Here is a 23,007-nt window from a genome sequence, read left to right on the forward strand (position 1 = left end):
CGCTCCGGAATGGGAGAGGCCACAGCAGTGAGAGGCCCGCGTACGGCAAAAAAAAAAAAAAAAAAAAAGGACACTTTGTGGTGGGGAGAGCTGCCTCCACGAGAAGATCTCAATAGTTTAGGAATTTACCTTTTCCAAGATCCCTAACTTCCATAGTCACATATTCGAGAAACATCTACCAAGCAACTAGACACCCACCCTGTGGATAAAAGAAAAATTACCCTACATCATTACCCCTCAGGCAGTCATAGTCCAGTGGGGAAATGGGCCACGTAAACAGTAATCACAAGTCAATGCAACTACAACAGCAGACGAATACACAAGGCTCATTCACTCAACGAATATTCCCCAAGAACCCAGGATGTGTCAGACACTGCTGTAGATGCTGGAGGGAATACAAGCCAGTGTCCTCCCCTCACAGGGAGGATTTTAACAGAGATAACAGACAAGTAAACATATATTATAATCTCTAGTAGCAGTAAGTGCCATGGGATGTGACCTTGGAAAGAATGAATCATAAGAAAACCTGGACCTCTCTCCAAGGAGAGGGAACAGCAGATGCAAAGGCCATGAGGTGAGAAACAAGCTTATCATCATGAAAGAAAAAAGGCTACATGGGGCTGGAGCAAGGCGACCCCTGAAGTAATGACAGGTATATACAATGTGAAATTGATGGCATGAATGCGTGTTATTAACCGGGATGGGAGGTCTGGGGTGGATGGAAGTATGCCCCAGTGGCAGGGGATGTCCGCCTGCGTTCTACGCGAGCTCAGTGCTGAAAGATGACTAACTTGTCGGGTGGGTGGGTGACCTGGGGAGGGAACCACAGGCAGAGCAGGAGGGATAACCTGTAAGGTGTGTGCAAGACACTGCAAGCACTCGGTGTGGCTGGGAAGTAAGCTGTTTAATAACACACATGGGGGGCTTCCCTGATGGAGCAGTGGTTAAGAGTCTGCCTGCCGATGCAGGGGACATGGGTTCGAGCCCTGGTCCGGGAAGATCCCACATGCCACGGAGCACCTAAGCTCATGCGCCACAACTACTGAGCCTGTGCTCTAGAGCCCGTGAGCCACAACTACTGAGCCCGCGTGCCACAACTACTGAAGCCCATGCGCCTAGGGCCTGTGCTGTGCAACAAGAGAAGTCACCGCAATGAGAAGCCCGCGCACCACAACGAAGAGTAGCCCCTGCTCGCTGCAACTAGAGAAAAGCCCTCGCGCAGCAATGAAGACCCAACGCAGCCAAAAATAAATAAATAAATAAAAAATTAAAAAAAAAATAACACACATGGGATGCTACGTTCTCAGCACAGACAGATGTGTTAAATAACTTAATTACAGCTTGGGAGTCTTAAACACACAGCCACCCTGGAAACAGGAGACCAGACGGCTATGGGAACCGGAACGGAAGGAAGCCATTAACACTCAGCAGGCACCTCGCCCATGGCTCTCTGTACAGTTTTTCATTGATGTCCACAACCCTGTGAGTTAGCTACGGCTGTCTCCATTCTACAGACAGGAAAGCTGAAGCCGTAATTCACACAGTCAACGCTGTCAGATATGGGTGTGAGGCTGGAGCCCCACCCCAGATTTGATTCCTTTTCTCTGTGTAGAATGTGATGTGTGCTTTGCACACACTAAGCCCTTAATAAATGCTATGTGGACACCTCATAAGGAAGGAAAAAAAAGGAGAGAGGAAGAAAGCAAGTAAGACAGAAGGAGCACAAAGTGAAATCATCAAGGTTCCCAGGAGGCTCCATACAGCAGATATGAAATCTTGGGAGACCACCACCAGGATAAACTGGGCTAATGGTTTTCTGCATCAGGATTCCTATGGTGTTTTTATGCTGGGTCCAGTACGTCATTTTAGAAGGCATCTCAAAAGAGAGTATAAACAAACAGCCAGCCAGCCTCAGGATGGGTGGGCAAACCATAGCCCACCTACATCTAGCTGACAACAGGGCTTTTGTGTTTTACCCTCCCCCCACCCTTCCCCCAGGAAATTGGTCTTATTTTAATGGCTGTGAATTATTTAGTCAAAATTCTCTTCACCAGACCCAGTTTTGAAACACCTGTCAAATAAGTAAACAGGAACCCCTTTTCCCTAGAAAAGGCAAAAAAGGAGCTCCACTCCTGCTCTTCCTAAAATGAGTAGTTTTTAAAATTATAAACCAAGCCTTTGGCTTCAAGGCACTTGCCTGTGTCTCTTCAAAGCTAAACCCTTCCTGGTAGCAGTAAACTAGTAAGCAGTGAGTTAAACAACCCCTTAAGTAATTCTTGGTTTACAAAAAAAAACTTTCATAGTTTATTCCATAAGTATTTCATGTTCAAATGCGATTACAATGTCACCACTAGCTCCTTACCCTTCCCTTCACAACTCATGAAGGTGAGCGCTGACAGGGAACAACTAGTGTGCACGGTGTCCTCATAGCACACAACTCACAATGGACACAGCCTGAGTGTGACCAGGGTTCAAGAAAAAAGCTACACACAGAAGTTTAAAGAGGGATTCTTGATAGCTCAACAGAATTCACAGGATTAGATTCTAGAGTTATTGCTGATGGGTACCAGAGTATCTACCTAAGGTAAAATTTCAGTGCATATTTAAGGAAATAATAGAGAACTGGGAGAGGATGACAGTATTCTTGGGGGTGCAATCTGCTGTTTTGAAAGCAGTTGTGCTGAAAGGCACAAAGCAATGAACCCAGACTCCCAGGAAGACACTTCCAGCCAAGACTCTGCCCCTCCCAACTGACCCATGCATGACCTTGGGCACCCACTCAATTCCATTGCCACTTGGTGAAAACAAGTATATCATCATCTGTTTCACAGGGTGAAATGAAGCAAACTCCCACAAAAACACTGTAAAATCCAGGTCAGTAAACCTTCAATGGGGAGGTGGGGTTGTCATAAATACCCCGACAATGGCAGCCACATAACATGGTGGGAATGGCCCTGTAGGCCATTGCACATGCCTGGGTCCAAGTTCATCTCCCACACACTCTACAAGCTCTGTGACCTTGAACAGTTTGCTTGTTGAGGCTCAGTTGCCTCATCTATAAAATGGGCTCAAAATCCCTACCCTAGGGCTTCCCTGGTGGCGCAGTGGTTGGGAGTCCGCCTGCCGATGCAGGGGACGCGGGTTCGTGCCCTGGTCCGGGAAGATCCCACATGCCGCGGAGCGGCTGGGCCCGTGAGCCATGGCTGCTGGGCCTGCGCGTCTGGAGCCTGTGCTCCGCAATGGGAGAGGCCACAGCGGTGAGAGGCCCGCGTACCGCAAAAAAAAAAAAAAATCCCTACCCTATTATAATTGTTGTGAGGACTGAATGGAGTAATGCTTGTAAAGAGCCTTGCCCAGCGCTCATCACACAATTACCACTCTCCATAAAGGTCCCCACCATTAATTCTGCGGCAGCAATGTAAGGTGACCTCTCCCAAGTAAGAAACTGTTTTCTTTCTCCCAGAAGAAATCATACTCTCCCAGAGTATGATTAACTACAATAAGAACACATATGGAAGCCAAGGGAAATGAAAACATATGTTCACACAAACACCTGTACACAGATGTTCACAGCAGCACTACTTATCATAGCAAAAAAGTGGAAACCATTCTAATGTCCATCAAATAATAAATGGGTAAACAAAATGTGGCATATGCATATAATCGACTATTATTCAGCCCAATAAGGAAAGAAATACCAATATATGCACCAACAAGGATAAACCTTGAAAACATTATTAAAGAAGCCAGGTGCATAATATTTTGGGAAATCACAAAATATTATGATTCCATTTATGTAAAATGTCCAGAAGAGGCAAATCCACAGAAACCAAACGTAGACTAGTGGTTGCCTAGGAATAGGGGAATACAGGAAGAAATGGGGGGTGACTTGCTAAATGCGTACAGGGTTTCCTTTTTGGGGTGATAAAGATGTTCTAAAATTGATATGGTGTTGGTTGCACAACTCTGTAAATATACTAAAAACCACTGAATTGTACGCTTTTATTTTGTGAACTATATGTGAACTATATCAATACAGCTTTTTTTTTTAAATTTAAAGAATGCATCATAGATTCTGCAGTCAGAAAGTGGGGATTCTTTTTTTTCTTTTTTGAAAAACACCACATGGCTTACGGGATCTCAGTGGCTTACGGGATCTACCAGGGATTGAACCTGGGCCCTCAGCAGTGAGACGGCGGAGGCCTAACCACTGGACTGCCAGGGAATTCCCAGAAAGTGGGGATTCTAATCCTTGCTCCACCACTTCCATTACTTAACTTCTCCTTGCTTCAGTTTCCCCCATCTGTAAAGCAGGGGTAGTCACAAGACCCACTCCCCTAGAGTTGTTGTGAGAATTTAATCAGGTAATTCATGTACAGAACTCAGGGTGGTGCTGCACACACAACCAATGCTCTGCCATTTTCAGCTATTATCATTGTCATAATTATTGGACTCATTTTACAGAAAAGAAGACTGAAGTCAGAGAAATAAAGTAACTTGTTTGAGGTTATACAAGTTAAAGGTGGCAGAGGATAGATTCTAACCCTTGTCAGTGTGGTTACAAAGCCTGTATCCTTTCGACTGAAATATGTTGCCTCTTTCACTATAGAGCGATTGTGCCTTTCAGAACCTACCCATGAGTGATGACTGGTCCCTGGCCTTGAAACAAACAAACAAACAAACCAAAAAAAAAAAAAAGCCATGGTCGTTGGTGCTTGGGCACCAGACCTGCAACGGATCCAATCACTCTGACAACTCAGAACATCTTAAAAAGCATGATGGTCACTTTCAAGCAGTTGGCCTGGGTTCAGTCAATCCAGCTCAGTAACTCTTCCTCAGTGACTTGGTAAGAAGAGAGTGCAGGAAGGGAATAGGGTCGGACTTTACTTTATTTTATTTCTGGCTCTTTCAATAACCAGTTAGGTATAAGTTCCCTAACGGCTGTGCCCCTGTGAACACACGTTTAAATGAGGGGGCATGACATACACCATTATTAACTGAACGTTACAATGTGCCAGACACTGTGCTAAATGCTTCATGGCTCTTGACCACTGATCCTTCCAAAAACTATAAAATTCCTCCCTTTTTACATATGAAAACATAAAGGCCTGATGATCCACAAAACAAGGAATTAAGAAGCTTCAATTAAAATTAAAAACTTCTTCTCTGTGAAAGACAATGTCAAGAGAATGAGAAGACAAACCACTGACTGGGAGAAAATATTTGCAAACCACACATCTGATAAAGGACTGTTATCCAAAATATACAAAAGAACTCCTAAAACTCAACAATAAGAAAACAAACTATTGGATTAAAAAATGAGCCAAAGACTTCAACAGATACCTCACCAAGAAGATACACACATGGCAAATAATCATACGAAAAGATGCTCCACGTCGTAAGTCATCGGGGAAATGCAAATTTAAGAAACAATGAGATACCACTACATACATATTAGAATGATCCAAATCTGAACAATGACAACACCAAATGCTGGTGAGGATGTGGACCAACGGGACCTCTTGCTCACTGTTTGTGAGAATGCAAAATGGTACAGCCACTCTGAAAGACAGTTTGGTAGGCTCTTAAAAAAACTAAACATACTCTTACCATACGATCTAGCAATCATGTTCCTTGGTGTTTAACCAGAGGAGATGAAAGTTTATGTTCACACGAAAATCTGCATGTGGTTTTTAGCAGCTTTATTCATAACTGCCCAAACTTGGAAGCAACCAAGACGTCCCTCAGTAGGTGAAGAGATAAATAAACTGTGGCGCTTCCAGACAAAGGAAATATTATTCAGTGCTAAAAAGAAATGAGCTATCGAGCCATGAAAAGACATGGAGGAACCTTAATGCATATTACAGTTGGCCTCTGTATCTGCAGGTTCTGCAGATTCAACCAACCATGGATTGGAAATACATTTAAAAAAAAAAAAATTTCAGAAAGTTCCAAAAAGCAAAACTTTGTGGGGGGGAGGGATAAATTAGGAGTTTTGGATTAACATATAAACATGACTATATATAAAATAGATAATCAACAAGGACCTACTCTATAGCACAGGGAACTCTACTCAATATTCTGTAATAACCTATATGGGAAAAGAATCTGCAAAAAAATGGATATATGTATGTGTATAACTGAACCACTTTGCTGTACACCTGAAACTAACACAACATTGTAAATTAACTATACCCCAATATAAAATAAAAATAAAAAAAAAAAGAATTTCTTCACAGTGATGCTATATTTCTGTACTTCCAGTATCTTTTCACTAAAGAAAAATAAAATATGAATACTGTAATAAAAAAACAAAACCAAAACCAAAAACTTCAATTTGCCACATGCGAGCAACTATTTACATAGCATTTACATTATATTATTAGATAGTATAAGTAATCTAGTGATAACTGAAAGTATACAGGAGGAACTGCCTGGGTTATGCACAAACACTATGGCATTTTATATAAGGGACTTACTTGAGCATCCCTAAAATTTGGTATCCACCTTGGGTCCTGGAACCCATTTTTATATACATATATATATACGTTTTTCTATATATACATATATGTACATATCCTGAGATATTAAGGGACTCGCACACAACCCCACAGCTAGTAAGTGGATGGTCATGATCTGAATCCAGATCTGCATAAGTTCAATTTTAGTAAGATATGAGGCAAAAACAAAAACACACCATCAACAGATAATTACATGTAAGACCTCTATGTTCACAGTTCTGCTACACTAAGTTACAAAGTATAATTATAATTTAACAGGCCATTCTTATTTGTAATCAGAAAGAAGCCATTAATAAGCCAAAAAAGAAGGAGCTAATTTGGCAATACAGACACAGCCCTGTCTACTCTATGATTTTAAATCTGACAAAGCCCATAAACTTTAAAATATAGCTTTACTTAAAAAAACAAACATACGTACAAACCACCACCCATGCTGGTACCAGGTATATAAACTGCTTTGTCAAAAGGCAGGTTAGAAAACCAACTAGTGTGCTCAGCTAAATCCTGCCAGCAGGATTGGCCCTGTATTAAATACCCAAGGTCAACTGTCCCTCCCAGACCCAAGGCACCATCAGAGGATAGCTCACACAGAAAGGAGCCACATGGGGCTTCCCTGGTGGCGCAGTGGCTTAAGCATCTGCCTGCCAATGCAGGGGACATGGTTTCAAGCCCCGGTCGGGGAAGATCCACATGCCGCGGAGCAACTAAGCCCGTGTGCCACAACTGCTGAGCCTGCACTCTAGAGCCCATGAGCCATGACTACTGAGCCTGCATGCTACAACTACTGAAGCCTGCACGCCTAGAGCCCATGCTCTGCAACAAGAGAAGCCACTGCAGTGAGAAGCCTGCGCACCGCAACAAAGAGTAGCCCCTGCTCGCAGCAACTAGAGAAAGCCTGTGTGCAGCAACAAAGACCCAATGCAGCCAAAAATAAATAAAGAAAATAAATTTTTTTTAAAAAAGGAGCAACATGATGCTTCTGCCATATTTCAGTTTGCCTGGTTAATCCCCAGAAAGTTAGGAAGCCTATAGACAGAGTCCTGAGCCTCGAAGACATGCCTTTCCTATGAGAATTGGGGAATAAATGCAGGAACATAAAGAACCTCACCTTTCGATACTGTATTGCCAACACCTGACAGCCTCATAGAAATGCGGAATCTCAAGCCCTTCCTTGGACCTGTGGATAATAATATGCATTTTAACAAGAGCCCCCCTGTGATTAATGTGCACGTTAAAGATGGAAAAGCACAGGTCCCCAACAGAACTTTGCACCGTGATGACAGTGTTCTTTCTGTAGCTGTGCTGTCCAATATGGTAACCACTAGCCACTTGCGGATACTGAGCACTTGAAATGTGGCTACTGCAATTAAAGAACTGAATGTCTAACTTAATTTAATTTAAATTAACTGTAAACAGCCACATTTAGTAAATAATTAGCCATATCCCTAGCAATCCTTTAATGCTGTTTCCAATTTTTTGCTACATAACAAATACTATGGCAGGCACTGTTGTGCATGTAGCCACTCCCCCCATAATTTGCAGTATTTTTGAATTAAAGAGCATACTCATTTCTAAGTCTTTTCTTTTTTAAATAAATTTATTTATTTATTTATTTACTTTTGGGTGTGTTGGGTCTTCCTTTCTGTGCAAGGGCTTTCTCTAGTTGCAGCGAGCAGGGGCCACTCTTCATCGCGGTGTGCTGGCATCTCACTGTCGCGGCCTCTCTTGTTGCGGAGCACAGGCTCCAGACGCACAGGCTCAGTAGTTGTGGCTCACGGGCCTAGTTGCTCCGCGGCATGTGGGATCTTCCCAAACCAGGGCTCGAACCCGTGTCCCCTGCATCGGCAGGCAGATTCTCAACCACTGCGCCACCAGGGAAGCCCTCTAAGCCTTTTCATGTGTACTGACCTATTACTTTTAAAACAAGTTGTAGCAATTTACAATGCTGTATCAAGATGAGTCAAATATCATTTTGAGAACAAAATACTACTTATTTACAGAAGCAGTGCTTCTGGTATTCTTTTAAAACCTTTCCTGCAAGAAAAGGAAGAGATTGTGGGGAAAAGAATATTTTGAACTCCTTCTGTAGGCACATCGATAAAACTTAGCAAATGACCCTTTGAAAACACTAATTTAACTAGCTCTCAGTAAAAGACACAATAATTTTCTATTAAATTGTTAATCTATGGATGAGATCTAAAAGTTTACAATTTATGGCTTTAACGGCCTAAGTATTTGTTATATATTTTATTATTTTTAACTTTTTAATTGAAGTAGTTGGTCTACAGTGTTGTGTTAATTACTGCTGTACAGCAAAGTGATTCAGTTATACATATATATACTTTTTAAAATTTACTTTTCCATTATGGTTTATCATAGGATACTGAATATAAGTTCTCTGTGCTATACAGTCAGACCTTGCTGTTTATCCATTCTATATATAATAGCTTACATCTGCTAACCCGACCCTCTCACTCTATCCCTCCCTCAACCCCCTCTCCCTGTGCAACCACCCATCTGTTCTTTATGTCTGTGATTCTGTTTCTGTTTCATAGATAGGTTCATTTGTGTCATATTTTAGATTCCACATGTAAGTGATATCATATGATATTTGTCTTTCTCTTTCTGACTGACTTCACTTAGTATGATAATCTCTAGTTGCATCCATGTTGCTGCAAATGGCATTTGTTCTTTTTATGGCTGAGTAGTATTCTACTGTACATATGTACCACATCTTCTTTATCCATTTATCTGTCCATGGACGTTTCGGTTGTTTCCGTGTCTTGGCTACTGTTGAATAGTGCTGCTATGAATGTAGGGGTGCATGTATCTTTTTGAATTATAGTTTTGTCTGGATATATGCCCAGGAGTGGGATTGCTGGATCATACGGTAATTCTATATATTTTTAGTTTTCTGAGGAACCTCCATACTGTTTTCCACAATAGCTGCACCAACCTACATTCCCACCAACAGTGTAGGAGGGTTCCCTTTCTCCACACCCTCTCCAGAATCTGCTATTTGTAGACATTTTAACGATGGCCATTCTGACTGTTGTGAGGTGATACCTCATTGTAGTTTTGATTTGCATTTCTCTAATAATTAGCGATGTTGAGAATCTTTTCATGTGCCTATTGGCCTTCTGTACTTCTTTGGAGAAATGTCTATTTAGGTCTTCTGCCATTTTTGGATTGGGTTTGTTGTTGTTGTTGTTGAGTTGTAGATTTGTTGTATATTTTAAACATCATAAACTTGACAATGGAATGGGTACTTGCACGGTACATTCAGCATAACGAGTGGGCACTGTATCTCAGGGAATCAACAGAGGAAAACAAAGACCCACTTGGTTATTCAAGAATACACTCCATTCAGGGGAGGGGACAGCAAAGACTAGAGACAGGAAGGGGAAAGGTGAGGTTTCCTACATCCAGCTCCCACACCAATGAAAGGTGGGAGCCCAAGCCAAGCTATTAAAAATAATGAAAATGCACTTCAGCAAGCTTTACTAATGATTTTGACTTAATAAGAAAACAGAGTAGATGAAATTGAAGCAAGTTGTACCTAAATAGTTAGGCTTCTAATTTTTTTTTCTCATGACAAAACTGAAAAAGTTCAGATGTTTGAAACAGCCTTATTGCTAAACTTAGAAAGAGACCATATTCTTTGATCTAGTATCTTGTATGGCATTATTATTTAAACTGAGTTAAATGGACAGTCCATAAAAAAATGTGTAGGACACCCTCCTGTTCCCACTCTTTGCCACTGTTTTCCTTTATTGGCGACATGGGAAATTTCAGATATAGGTAAATATTATTTTTTAAATTCTGAATTAAACAATGTTGAGCTCCTCTCAAAAAAACCTGTCTATGCCTAGTAACATAAATTGTTGGCAGAAATTATATGTGATCTTAAAGCATAAAAAGGCACCCAACATTTCCCTTTTGTGGAATTTGTGGTTATTAGGAAACCAGCAAAGGTCACCACATAGTAACAGACATATAACCCACTAGGTGGCGCAATGATGCAGAAATAAAAAAGAGATTGCTGTTTCCTTTCAAATTTAAAACTTCAAAACGTAGTTTGGGGGAGATTAGAAACAAACTTTAAAAATTACAATAAAACCCCACCATTATAGCTTTTATAAGAGGCAAGGTACATTTGCAACTCGAGGGAGAAAACTAAAAGAGGAAAATTACACTTTTATTTGTCATTCATTAATATTTTTAAAAAACCACTAGAGCATACATATTACAATCAATTAACACCCTATGAGGTTTTTGACCCTGCTCTGGTTGTGGGATAGTCAAAGCAACTTAAACCATCTGGAAGGTAGAAGACAGCACTTTCTAATTGTTAATCGCAGGACCTAATTGGTATGGTGGAACATATTCCAGGAGAAAAAGTTACAGGATTTAGAGTTTCACATAGAAGGTGGAGTCCATTCACTGGTTCATTCAATAAATATTTATTAAACACCTTTTTCATGCCAGGCTTTGTACTGAGCACTAGAGATTAAACAGTGAGGGAAAATAAACAAGGTCCTGCCTTCATGGAGCTTACAGGCTAATGCGGGCCCACCTGTAAATCAAGGAGCCTGTCAGCAACTGTAGAACTAAAACTGTGACACGTGCTTTAAAGGGCAAGTACAGAAAGGTCTAGAAGAGGAAGAACTGGCCTCTCCAGGGACATCAGGGAAGGCTTTCCTTCTTAGCGATCCCGTGGAAATAGGGAATGCAACCCACTGAGGGAGGACAAGGAGATAGACCACCACCACGGCTGAGGCACAAAGAGGGAGGCAGATGGGGGAGCCTGGGTCTCAGTAAGGATCTTGGTCTCATCTATGAGTAAAGTAAGTAAAAGTCTGAGGCAGATCAATGGCACAAGTGGATTTGCAGTTTTATATATTTGAGTCCAAATTCCTCATTTTACTGAGAAGCAGGGAAGAAATCTAAGCCTAGATCGGTAGCCCCAGTAGATTACTGGGTACAAGAGATGGGAAGAAGGAAATAAGGGAGAGGTGCACTGAATTCCCGGGGCAGTAACGGCTTTCTCAGGGCAGCTGAACCCCAGGGCCCACCCAAGGGTTTAAGCCCCAGTCAAGATCCCCTTATACTGTGAGGAAAGAATAAAGCAAACCATAATTTCTAGGCCAAGTTCCAGAGCCACCTCTGCAAGTACATAATTTAGGAGTGGGCAAGAAACTGCTATCAGGGCAGGAAACAGGAATGTTTACCAGGCATTCTGAGAAATGGACGCAGACACCAGAATAAGCCAAAGGACCAAGGGAACAAACTGCACCATCAAGAGTGCTCATCAGGGGGAATTCCCTGGAGGTCCAGGGGTTAAGACTCAAGTGCTTTCACTGCTGAGGGCCCAGGTTTCAATCCCTGGTCAGGGAACTAAGATCCCATAAGACCCGAGACAGGGCCAAAAAAAAAAAAAAAAAAAAAAAAAAGAGTGCTCATCTGAAGAAAGGCAACAACAACCAAAACGTGTCTATTGAAAGAAAATTCAGGTTAAGGACTTCTACTGCATTTCCAGGAAGACTCAGGCTTCTGCTTCCCCAGAGGGCTGGGACCAGGGTCCAGGCAACAACACAACACGCTGAGCTCTCTCCAGCTGATCTAGTTTGTCAGTGGATGAGTTCTCGGTTTGTCACTAAGCAGCTGTAAAACCTCTAAGTTCGCTGAACATCTCAGGTGTTAATACCCACCTCACAGGGTTCTTGAGAAGATCAAGTGGAATTGTATGTGAAAGTTTTTAAAAACCAGAAAGTTTCACACAAATGAGGGGTACTTCCTATATTAAACAAATCTCACTCTAAAAAACGGCAGTATGGTATACATTTAATAAAAGATTTTGGAAATAGATTGCATTTAGTCATTCAGCATTTAAGTATCTACTATGACTCAGGCTTTGAAAACAAAGGCCTATCAACGTAGAACACAGTCCCCACCCTCAAAGGTTGCCTTTTTTAGGATATAGAAAGGCCTGGAATAGTCTAGAGAACAATGGCAGTGAATGTGTACTGAACTGGGGTATCAGTCACTGATCTATCAGCCTCAAGCCTTTCCAAATCCCCTGAGTTGGAAAAACAACATTAATTCCTCTTCTGCATTACATTTCTTCACGACTTTGACCATGATGGTGGTTTATCATATCTTTGAAGTTTCCCCCCCCCAACAGGAAAGAATGAATTGTTTGGAAGTGAAATAGCCAACAACTTAGAAATACGACAATCATTATCTGTTCCAAAGCTGGAAATCCAGAGCATAAATAAGAACATCCAAAACACAGACAAATGTTTTATCGCAGAAGGACATCTCAGTTTTATGGCCTTTCAGCATCTTAAAACCAAAATGAGCTTTGACATATACTTTCTGCACACTTTCTTGTATTTAAGTTACTGCTTAACCAGAGGAAGTCTACACTCATAATTTCTCAACTGGCCTGTTACCAGTCACCTTCTGAGATTGAAACCAGAAGCAAACCAGCCCTTCAGTGCTAAGATCCACACTCTTCTGCATCTGGCTTTCCCATAGCCAAGGGGGACCTTGGACAAGAGTGTCCTCATAAAGCCAGAACCTTTCATAAGTCAGCATCTGACACACCTATACCCAGATGGCAGAAAAACTGCCTAGAAACAAAGCATCTTGCTTCTGGAAGTTCTAAACTAGTGCCCAGCAAACGTTTTTTTAAAGGGCCACATAGTATATATTTTAGGCTTTGCAAGTAGAGGATATTAAATAGATACTTATATAACAACTTAAAATGTAACCATTAAAAAAGGTTAAGAACGGGCTTCCCTGGTGGCGCAGTGGTTGAGAGTCGCCTGCCGATGCTGGGGACACGGGTTCGTGCCCTGGTCCGGGAGGATCCCACATGCCGCAGAGCGGCTAGGCCCGTGAGCCATGGCTGCTGAGCCTGCACGTCCGGAGCCTGTGCTCCGCAACGGGAGAGGCCCGCGTACCGCCAAAAAATAAAAATAAAAAAGGGTAAGAATAATTCTTAGCTACCAAGCAGGAAAAAAAAAACAAAAAACCAACCAACCAGGCAGCGGCTGTAATGTGCCAACCCCTAGTGCACACTTACGCAAAATTTAATAACTGACTAGTAATAGATGTGCAGGTGTCTGTTCACCAAGCAAGGCACAATGTTTAGCCAGCGAGGTGCTCACAACCAGCACACAGGGAGGTGCACACACTTCTTGATTCCTGCTTTCCTTCACCTTGGTTTTCACTTCTATCCTCAATAAACCTTAGGATTATACTCAGCACCCAGTCACTATTTGGGGATAATCCTGTTTTGTTTGCTTCCTTCTTTCTTTTCTTTTTTTAATTAATAAGACATAAGTTTTTAGTGGGTACATAATCCAAAAGTTAGGTCAATTCAAAGTGAACTAGGGACTTCCCTGATGGTCCAGTGGTAAAGAATCTACCTTCCAGTGCAAGGGACGCGGGTTCCATCCTGGTCGGGGACTAGGATGCCATGTGCCACGGCAGCAGCTAAGCCCACACACCACAACTACTGAGCTCGAGCGCCTCAAAGAAAGAGCCCGCATGCCGCAAACTACAGAGCCCACGTGCCCTGAAGTCTGTGTGCCACAACTAGAGAGAGAAAACCTGCAAGCCACAACTAGAGAGAAGCACGAGCACTGCAACAAAAGATCCCACATGCCTCAACAAAGATCCCGCGTGCTGCAATTAAGACCCAATGCAGCCAAAAATTTTTTAAAAAGCAAAACAAAACAAAGTGAACTACACTTGGTTTTGGTAGCAACTTAACTTCTCTGGTTATATTTTATTTACCTAAACAAAAATCTGAACTTGTTCACAATTTCCAATCACATACCACAGGGGAAACTGGCCTGAGATCAGAATCTTGCTTCAGATACTCCTCCAAGTGGATGATTAACTACAGGTGGGAGCTTATCAACACGCTTATTGGGCAAGAGTGAGGAAATGTGTTGGACAAAGAGAAGTAAAAACCTTTGCTCCCGATCTCAAGCTGGGCTGCTGTCTGTGTACCCTCACAAAAAGACAATAAGGATGAGGCACCCACAACCCAAGACAAATGCCACTGCAGAAGAAATTTTTTAAAGAGAATGCGAAAACACTAGAAGTTTCCATTGCCCACCATGAAATCTGACTTAGAATCTGGTCCGAATTCTATATCCAGCTTGTGTCAGGGCTGAACTTAGAACCAAGAATCAGCATTTCAAATCATGTCAACCTTATCAGATTGTCCATGGAAGCTCATCAAACTCATCTATTCTGGATCCTGGGAGAAGAAAGCCATGCAGTGAGGCACTGAGGAAAAGAGAAAAGCACCCTTGATAAGACTCCAGGGGGAACAGGAAAGAAACAAAGTTTATATTGGAGTCTTTCTAGCTCTTTTTACACCTTGCTGGTTGCTCTGGCTTTCAATGTCCTCCTACCCCAAAGCGTTCAAAGGTGAACTCCCAACACATAACGTCTGCTCCATCAGCAAAATGTTCTGGCTCCCAAATTCCCTCTCTATCTTTATCCCCAACCCAAACTCTCACTGTATCAATGCTTTCAGTCTCAGCTAGATATCAGAAAAAGATGACCTACTTCCCACTAAAGTGTGAGTGCCTGGTAAACTACACCTCTTGGTGTTTTTTTAAAAGATGTACTTTGACCCTGATGAAACTCGTGATGGAATTCTGATCCTTAACAGGCAAGTTCACAAACACAGCACATCAAAGATGAACATTCTTTTGAATTCCACAACCCAGATGCTTTGTAGCCACAAGCTTTTCTTGACATTAATTACAATTGTTGTTTTCTGTGGGATGGGATTACAGTCATTTCTAACTAGAGGCTGTGGACTTGAAGACAGTGGACTCTCTCTCACTTGACAAGACAGTCTTAATATTTCTATAACAAAATTATGATTTTAACTAGTTGTCTATGAAATCTACTTCCCCATAAAGCTGTGTCTTACACACCTTAGCGTCTTTGGGGCATCCTACGGTAATGGACACACATGGGTCACTGAAGAATGAAAACATCTCTTAAAAACATTGATATTTCACTGTGACTCATGATTCCCTGAAGGAAAAATTTCTGTATACTTTCAGCGATAATGTGTAAAATCCTTCAAATCAACAGAGGGCCGTTAGCTCCTCCCTCTTATTTCTCTGCTCATCTGATTCTGAAAAGCAGAGGCTGGGAGTTGAAAGCACCTATAGGTTTCAACTTAAAGGGATCTTGGCTCAAATTCCCTCCCTGTCATACAAGCTATGTGATGCTGGACGAGTTACTTAACATTTCTGAGCCTCAGTGTCCTCACCTATAAAACCGGGTTTTAACACCTACCCCCAATTGGTTGGAAGGATTCAGTGAGATCTGTACCAAGGGTCTAACTCTGCATCAACCACTTCACTAGAGAAAAGTCTGACTGTATCTTACTTTGTGCCCTGGGCCCCCTCACGATTAGGCATTTTACAGAGACATCAGGAGTTCTGATGGACACTTGGGAACTGAGCTGAGTGAGCCAACCCCCAACACAGCCCTATTTGCAAAAATCAAGGACACACCTTCAGAGCCGTTCTACAAACTCCATTAATGCATATTTTACATTTGTTGGTCCAATAATGGAATGGAATGTTGCAGATTCAAACAGTCTCCAAGCTACCTACAAAGTGCTTTTTGGGGGGAGGGGCGGGTGGTGGGGAACACAGTGAACAAGGCAAGAGAAAACACACCCAGGCCAATCTCGTTTCAGTTTTTTAGGACTTACCATCTCCATCCTCTTGCTTTCACCTTCCTTCATTTAATGAGCAACTACTCTAAGCCTGAACTGGTAATGCCAAGAATCAGACCTGCCCTTGAGAACTCACAATCAACCCCCCACATTAAAAGTGACCCTCCTCCCAACACTAGGCAGAATCCAGGCCTCGTGGAAAACACACTACTCTTCCGAAAGGATAAACACACGCACTGAAGTTTACATCTAATTGAGGACTTTTTTTTTTTGGCAGTTCACTGTTTTCCAAGCATTCCTGTTGACTAAGCGCAACCCAATCAAAAAGCTCATGTGTTGGGGCTTCCCTGGTGGCTCAGTGGTTGCGCGTCCGCCTGCCGACGCAGGGGAACCGGGTTCGCGCCCCAGTATGGGAGGATCCCACGTGCCGCGGAGCGGCTGGGCCCGTGAGCCATGGCCGCTGAGCCTGCGCGTCTGGAGCCTGTGCTCCGCAACGGGAGAGGCCACAACAGAGGAAGGCCCGCATACCGCAAAAAAAAAAAAAAAAAAAAAAAAGCTTATGTGGCTCCTCAGGAAGATAATGACCTATCCATGTAGCAGACTGCACAAATAGAGCCAACATACCCAAGTTGGAAGAGATGAAAGAGAGAGACAGACAGACAGACAGACATGACAGCACCCCAGTTGCCAGGGAACTTCGCTGCATAAATCACTATCCCGAATATAAAGCCAAAAGGACAAGTCTGGTGACTGGAATGATATGTGACTGCTGTTTTCTCAGGACAGTTCATTACTGGGATATAATCCAATCAGGCCAACATTTATATGTGATCATCCAATCACACTCAAAGACAACTGAGAACAATGCCATTGTTCCTTGGAGCTTATTACTACGCTAAAGCCAAGTGAGCTTCCTCTCCCCACCCCTGCCCAGTGACATGTGTACTCTCCTTGGCTCCTGTTCTATTAATAAGTGAGAGAGATTCTTTAAGGCAGTGCATATTGCCTGCAAATATTCTGTGGTAATAAATAGCAAAAACATCATCAATGTATGATTTCTGGACAAAGTAAATCACAACCAAGAAATTTAAGAAATTCAGAAAATTTAGCGATGCCTGAGCTAATTTTATTTTTAACCCAGCTCTGTTTCCCCACATTTTATAGAGGAATGGCCCACAGAGAACTTTATCTTTAAAAAGCAGATGACTAACCAGTCCCCAAATATGAGATTTCAAGGACTGAGGAGGGTGATGATGCAATGCCAGCTGCCTTTCTTAATTCCCTAGCTTCTGTGGAATATCAGCTCATGCCAGAACTTGACTTTTTTCTTTTTTTCTTAATTTTAAAGGATATTGTCAAACAAAAATAAAGCTATTTTACAAAAATACACAAAGCAGCACCACACGGCCCTTCCTCAGGCTGTAACACTACTAGCTGAAATATTTATAGACACCTGGATCAGAAATATCTATATGTTTTTAACCAATCATTTTTGTTGAAGGAGTGAATTAGGTCAGTGCCCTTAAGAAGCTCCCCTTCAGCTCTATTTTCCACTCTCCAAACAAAGAAAACCTTTGTGCATTGTATTAGCCACTGTAAACTGTTTGGACATCCATTGTTAGTCCTGGCTGACTGGATAAGTCTGGCGAAAAAGAGATAAAACAGGAGATTCTGTCAATATATTTCTAGCACATTCAAATTTAAGCAAGCTTTGCACAGAGCCAGCTCACTCTAACTGCTAAACAAGGGGCTGAAATGAAGTTACTGCTCATGCGTATCTTGGCACTTAGAATATATGCTTTCTTTATCGCTTCAAATTTCTCTGAAAGGAGTCTTCAGAAGTAGCATTGTAGATAGAAGCCTAAAATAAAATATTAATCAATAAATTGCTTGGCCAGACTGCTTCTAGCTACTTACCTGAAAGCAATAATAGTAAGGTCCCTAATCAGTCAGTCATAGGGAAAATTATGTGAATGTGACAGGAGATTCACAGACATTCTAAAATAAGAAAAACTCAGTTCTTTCCACATGAGACATCATTATAGGGAGGATTTTGCCAAAATTGAGCCGATATTTTTAAATGTTTCAAGAACAATACATTACGGCTCATACTTCACAAATAAGTAGAAGTGGGACAGACACTATTGCCAATGTTTTGGTAGACTAGAACGTGCTGTCAGCATGAGATCTGAGGCACAAAATAGGATAAAGATCGAATCTCTTACCATTTAACTTGTCAAAAGATAAAGAAGACAGAGGGAGGAAAAGGGGACATTCTCTTCAGCCCATCTATAAACCAGATTTATATATCACCTTTTACTTTCTTAAAAACTAACAAATCAGGGGAGGGATAAATTAGGAGTTTGGGATTAAAACATACACACTACTATATATAAAATAGATAACCACCAAGGACCTACTGTATAGCACAGGGAATACTCAATATCTTGTAATAACCTATAAGGAAGAGAATATAAAAAAAGAGCGTTTATATATATGTATAACAGAATCACCTTGCTGTACACCTGAAACTCACACAACATTGTAAATCAACTATATTTCAATAAAATTTTTAAAAAATTAAAATAAAAACAAATAAATCAAAATGACTTCAAAAAGAAAATACTCATTACGTTTCATTAAGTTATACGTAAAAGCAGCAGTCTTAGAATCAAGTCACTTCTCAGTCTGTATTAACTTGTAGGCTAGCAAACTATAATTTCTCAAGCTTACACATATAGAAAAGTACCAAGAATCATGGAGCAGTTGAGAAACTGAGGCCCTTCAGAGAAACAATACCTATGTGACAGGTAGGACTTATGGTGGCATCCACACTCCAGCAGGTGATTATAAAGTCAAAGGACTGATTTCTATAATTCTGAACACGAATTATAGAAAGCAGTCCTCAGTAACAATGATGATACGAGTAAATTATAACCACTGCCATTAAATTGCCATTGCTACCCCAGGAGGCATCTATGCCATTACTTGTTTGCTGGCACTCAGCTTCCCCGAGTCCCAGAGACCAGTAGCCCCTAATCCCCTTGCCAAGAGGGTACCAATGAGGTGCAAGTATTTATTTAAGATCTAAAAGGATGAAGGGAAGCAGATGCCATTTGTTTTCATTTTCCTGTAGCAGCAGCCATAGGCAAAAACTGATTTCCCAGACCCGAGCTTTGCAGCTACCTCCAAGCTCCCTACCATTTCAGCCTCCTCTGGGCTACAGAGGCTGAGACGGTAAAAGGGTTTTTTGGAGGTCCTGGTTCAGGGCAGCAGCAGCTTTCTAACTTTCTAGGGGGCAAATCAGAGACTAGCGATGGGCCCTTTTGCTCTGTAGGCACCTAATTCTCTCCATTAAATTTCATTCTCCTTGAACTATCTAGAATGATGTCTGTTTTCTTCACTGAACCCTGACCCAGAGCGTATGTAATGTCCATTTCACAGCTGAGAAAACCGAACCTGAGAAAAGTAAATTGCCTAAGGCCAAGCAAGTAAGCGTCAGGACAAGAAGAATTCACACCCAGGTGGGCCTGACTTCAACATCACAAAATGAAAGTTAAACACACAGAGTGAAAGTTAAGCCTATTTCCAACCCATGACCCAGCAATTCTACTCCTAGGAATTTACACAAGAGAAATGGGTGCGTAAGGCCACAAACAAACTTCTCCGGGAAGTTCCCGCTTGCCGCCAAGCGGCTGGGTCCCTGAGCCGTGGCCACTGCGCCTGCGCGTCCGGAGCCTGTGCTCCGCAACCGGAGAGGCCACAACAGTGAGAGGCCCGCGTCACAGAACAAACTATAGGTGATTTTCACAGCAGCTCCATCCATAATAGAAACAAAACAAAAACCTGACAACAGGGCTTCCCTGGTGGCGCAGTGGTTGAGGGTCCGCCTGCCGATGCACAAACCACCTGACAACAACCCAAATATCCGTCAACAAAAGAATGGATAAACAAACTGGTAAATTCATACAAATGGAGTATTTACTACTCAGCAATAAAAAGCGTGCCGCCGAGCGGCTGGGTCCCTGAGCCGTGGCCGCTGCGCCTGCGCGTCCGGAGCCTGTGCTCCGCAACGGGAGAGGCCACAACAGTGAGAGGCCCGCATACCGCAAAAAAAAAAAAACCAAAACAAACCACCTGACAACAACCCAAATATCCGTCAACAAAAGAATGGATAAACAAACTGGTAAATTCATACAAATGGAGTATTTACTACTCAGCAATAAAAAAAAAAAAGAACCTACTGAATTGTATAACACAAAGGTTACTCTGAGGAAAGAAACCAGACACCAAATGCTGATTTCATTTATACAGATCCTCTCAAAGTGAAGCACGACTATAGGATGGTGAGAGATGCCAGAAGAGAGGTTCCCTTGTGGATGGGGTGGTGAGCAGTCGCAAAAGTGACGAGAACCTTCTGGAGTGATGGCAAGTTCTATTTTTTGATCTAGGTGGTAATCACACAGGTGAATACATTCATGTAAAAGTTCATCTGGCTCTGCAACTGGATAGTGGTGGTGGCCGCACAATTAAATGCCACTGAGTGCACACTTGGAATGGTTAAAATAAGGTTGGGAGGGAGGGAGATGCAAGAGGGAGGGGATAGGGGGATATATGTACGCGTATAGCTGATTCACTTTGTTATACAGCAGAAACCAACACACCATTGTAAAGCAATTATACTCCAATAAAGATGTTAAAAAAAAAAGAATGGTTAAAATAGTGGATCTTATTGTGTTTTACTACAATAAAAAAAAATCAAGCTCTCCACTTGAGAGTTGTACATTTTACTGCCTGTAAATTATACTTCAATTTAAAAAATAAAAATAATAATACAGAAAAAGCTCCACTGTGAGTAAGCAGGCTTTGGAGGACAGACCCAGGATACCACTGTGCCCACAGGAAAATTTTTCTCAGTTTCAGGCAAATGTTTTTCACCTCAGTTCTTTGGTAAATTGAGTCTACCTTTCCTGCCTCTTCCTGACTCTTGAGTAAAGACATCTGCAAACTGTGTGCTTAAGCAGTATAGCAGACCAAATACTTCTCCCAGACCTTTGATTAAAATCCGAATTAGGTTCTGCTAGAAAGAAGGCCACCAATGTTCAAAATGAACTCGTTGCCTCTTCATTTCAATGTGTCGCCACTTAACAATATCGCCAGAAGGAAAAGCACGAAAGTTTCCAGTTCCATTTCTGGAAAATTTCAATGGGTGTCTGAGATGCCACAAACCTCTCTCCCCTCTTAAAACTCACCCAGACACTAAACAGACCAGGCTAAGGCAGGCGAAGTGCTCTCCCTGAAGTTAGGCAGAAAAACTTTGATGTTCCTGAGGTAACCCTGAAACATGGCTGCTGGCGCGTGACTTCACATCAGTCAGTAACAGTGAATGAGGTCTTGCGACAGTCACCAGGAGGCTCGTCTTCAGCGCATTTGTGAAGAACAAATCAGAAAGGATTCCCAGTGGCAGGACTGCCTTACCTTCCGTGCTCGTGCTACAGGCAATGCGGTCCCTGGGAGAGAAGTCCATGGGGAAGGGAGGGGTGCTGGAGGCTCCCAGGATGCAGCTTTTACTAGGAAGGGTGGAGGGAAAGAGGAAGGAGAAAGAACAATTCTCAGGAAGCCCTGGGAGATGGTTGCAGTTGCTGGCTTAGGGCTGCAGAGTGAGGAAGAGAATTCAGCACCCACTGAGCTGGTACATTATTTAAGCTGCAACTGAATAATAGATCTTTCCATCACTTCATGAGCTAAACAAGACAGCCACTCTTTGGAAACTGCTTTGTAGAGAGAATGCATTGGCTCTCTTCTTAAAAGAGAAAACAGAGAGAAAGAAAACACACACACACAAGTTGTTTAAGGAGTGTGGAAGCACTTAAAGATGGCATGAACCAACAGAAATTACCTAGAATGTTCTCTAGGCTTTATACCAAACACTCAGTATCTTATGAACTGTAAAAGACTTCAGAGTTGATCAAATATAATTATTCATTTCCCTATAGAGATACTGAGAACTAGAATTACACGCCTTAGCTAAAGTCACCAAGCTAATTAGTAGAATAGCTTATACACCATTAAAGAAAGGGTCTGTATAAAATTCTACACGTTTTCTTATGGACAAACTATCATCCCCTCACTATATCAGTGTCAGGAATCCACTTTTCTAAGTTCTTGATGTCTTCAATTCTTACTAGTTTATGCAACAAGCCTTCTGATCAAGTCAGTACAATGTGGTCAACACTTAGTGCATGTGCTTGGTGCCCTGTCAGCTTCTGGGGTGACCAAGATGACTCAGACCAGGGAGGAGCTCACAGCTGATGGGAAATGACTGGCATGTGGCAGATGTGATAAGGGCTCGAATAAACACTGGCATGTGCACACTAACCTGTCACAGGCCAGGAGGCAACTGATTCAGCCTGAGTGAAGAAGGGTAAGGGAGGAACTGGATTTCTAAAAATGAGCTCACCAGGAAGTTTCTTCTAAACTATTCATTCTTTTCAAAAGCAGAAATGACGAGTTTGTTTTTTTTTTTAAAGATGGGTTTTTAAAAATTGTTACTTTTATTTATTTATTTCTGGCTGTGTTGGGTCTTCGTTGCTACACGCGGTCTTTCTCTAGCTGCGGGGAGTGCGAGCTACTCTTCGTTGCAGTGTGTGAGCTTCTCATTGCGGTGGCTTCTCTTGTTGCAGAGCACGGGCTCTAGGCGCGTGGGCTTCAGTAGTTGTGTCTCGCAGGCTCTAGAGCACAGGCTCAGTTGCTCACAGG

General features: G+C 42.2%; 1 protein-coding gene across 6 annotated transcripts in view; it reads right to left on the reverse strand.

Annotated features, from left to right (window-relative positions):
* The window catches only part of TJP2 (tight junction protein 2), a 111,124-nt gene that overhangs the window by 58,369 nt on the left and 29,748 nt on the right, over nt 1-23,007 (reverse strand). Inside the window, exons 1-2 of one of the 6 annotated variants that reach the window (XM_024126744.3) lie at nt 8,139-8,335; nt 7,630-7,698 (exon numbers count right to left, since the gene is read on the reverse strand). The exons of 4 other annotated variants lie outside the window; for them this stretch is intronic. The gene's annotated coding sequence lies outside the window, so the exon portion shown is untranslated. Of the gene's footprint in view, nt 1-7,629; nt 7,699-8,138; nt 8,336-21,726; nt 21,740-23,007 lie in introns of those variants that run through there. One more of the 6 variants, XM_055087147.1, reaches the window with a different exon arrangement.

The sequence above is a fragment of the Physeter macrocephalus genome, chromosome 9 (genome assembly GCF_002837175.3).
Source record: "Physeter macrocephalus isolate SW-GA chromosome 9, ASM283717v5, whole genome shotgun sequence".
Lineage (NCBI taxonomy): Eukaryota > Metazoa > Chordata > Mammalia > Artiodactyla > Physeteridae > Physeter > Physeter macrocephalus.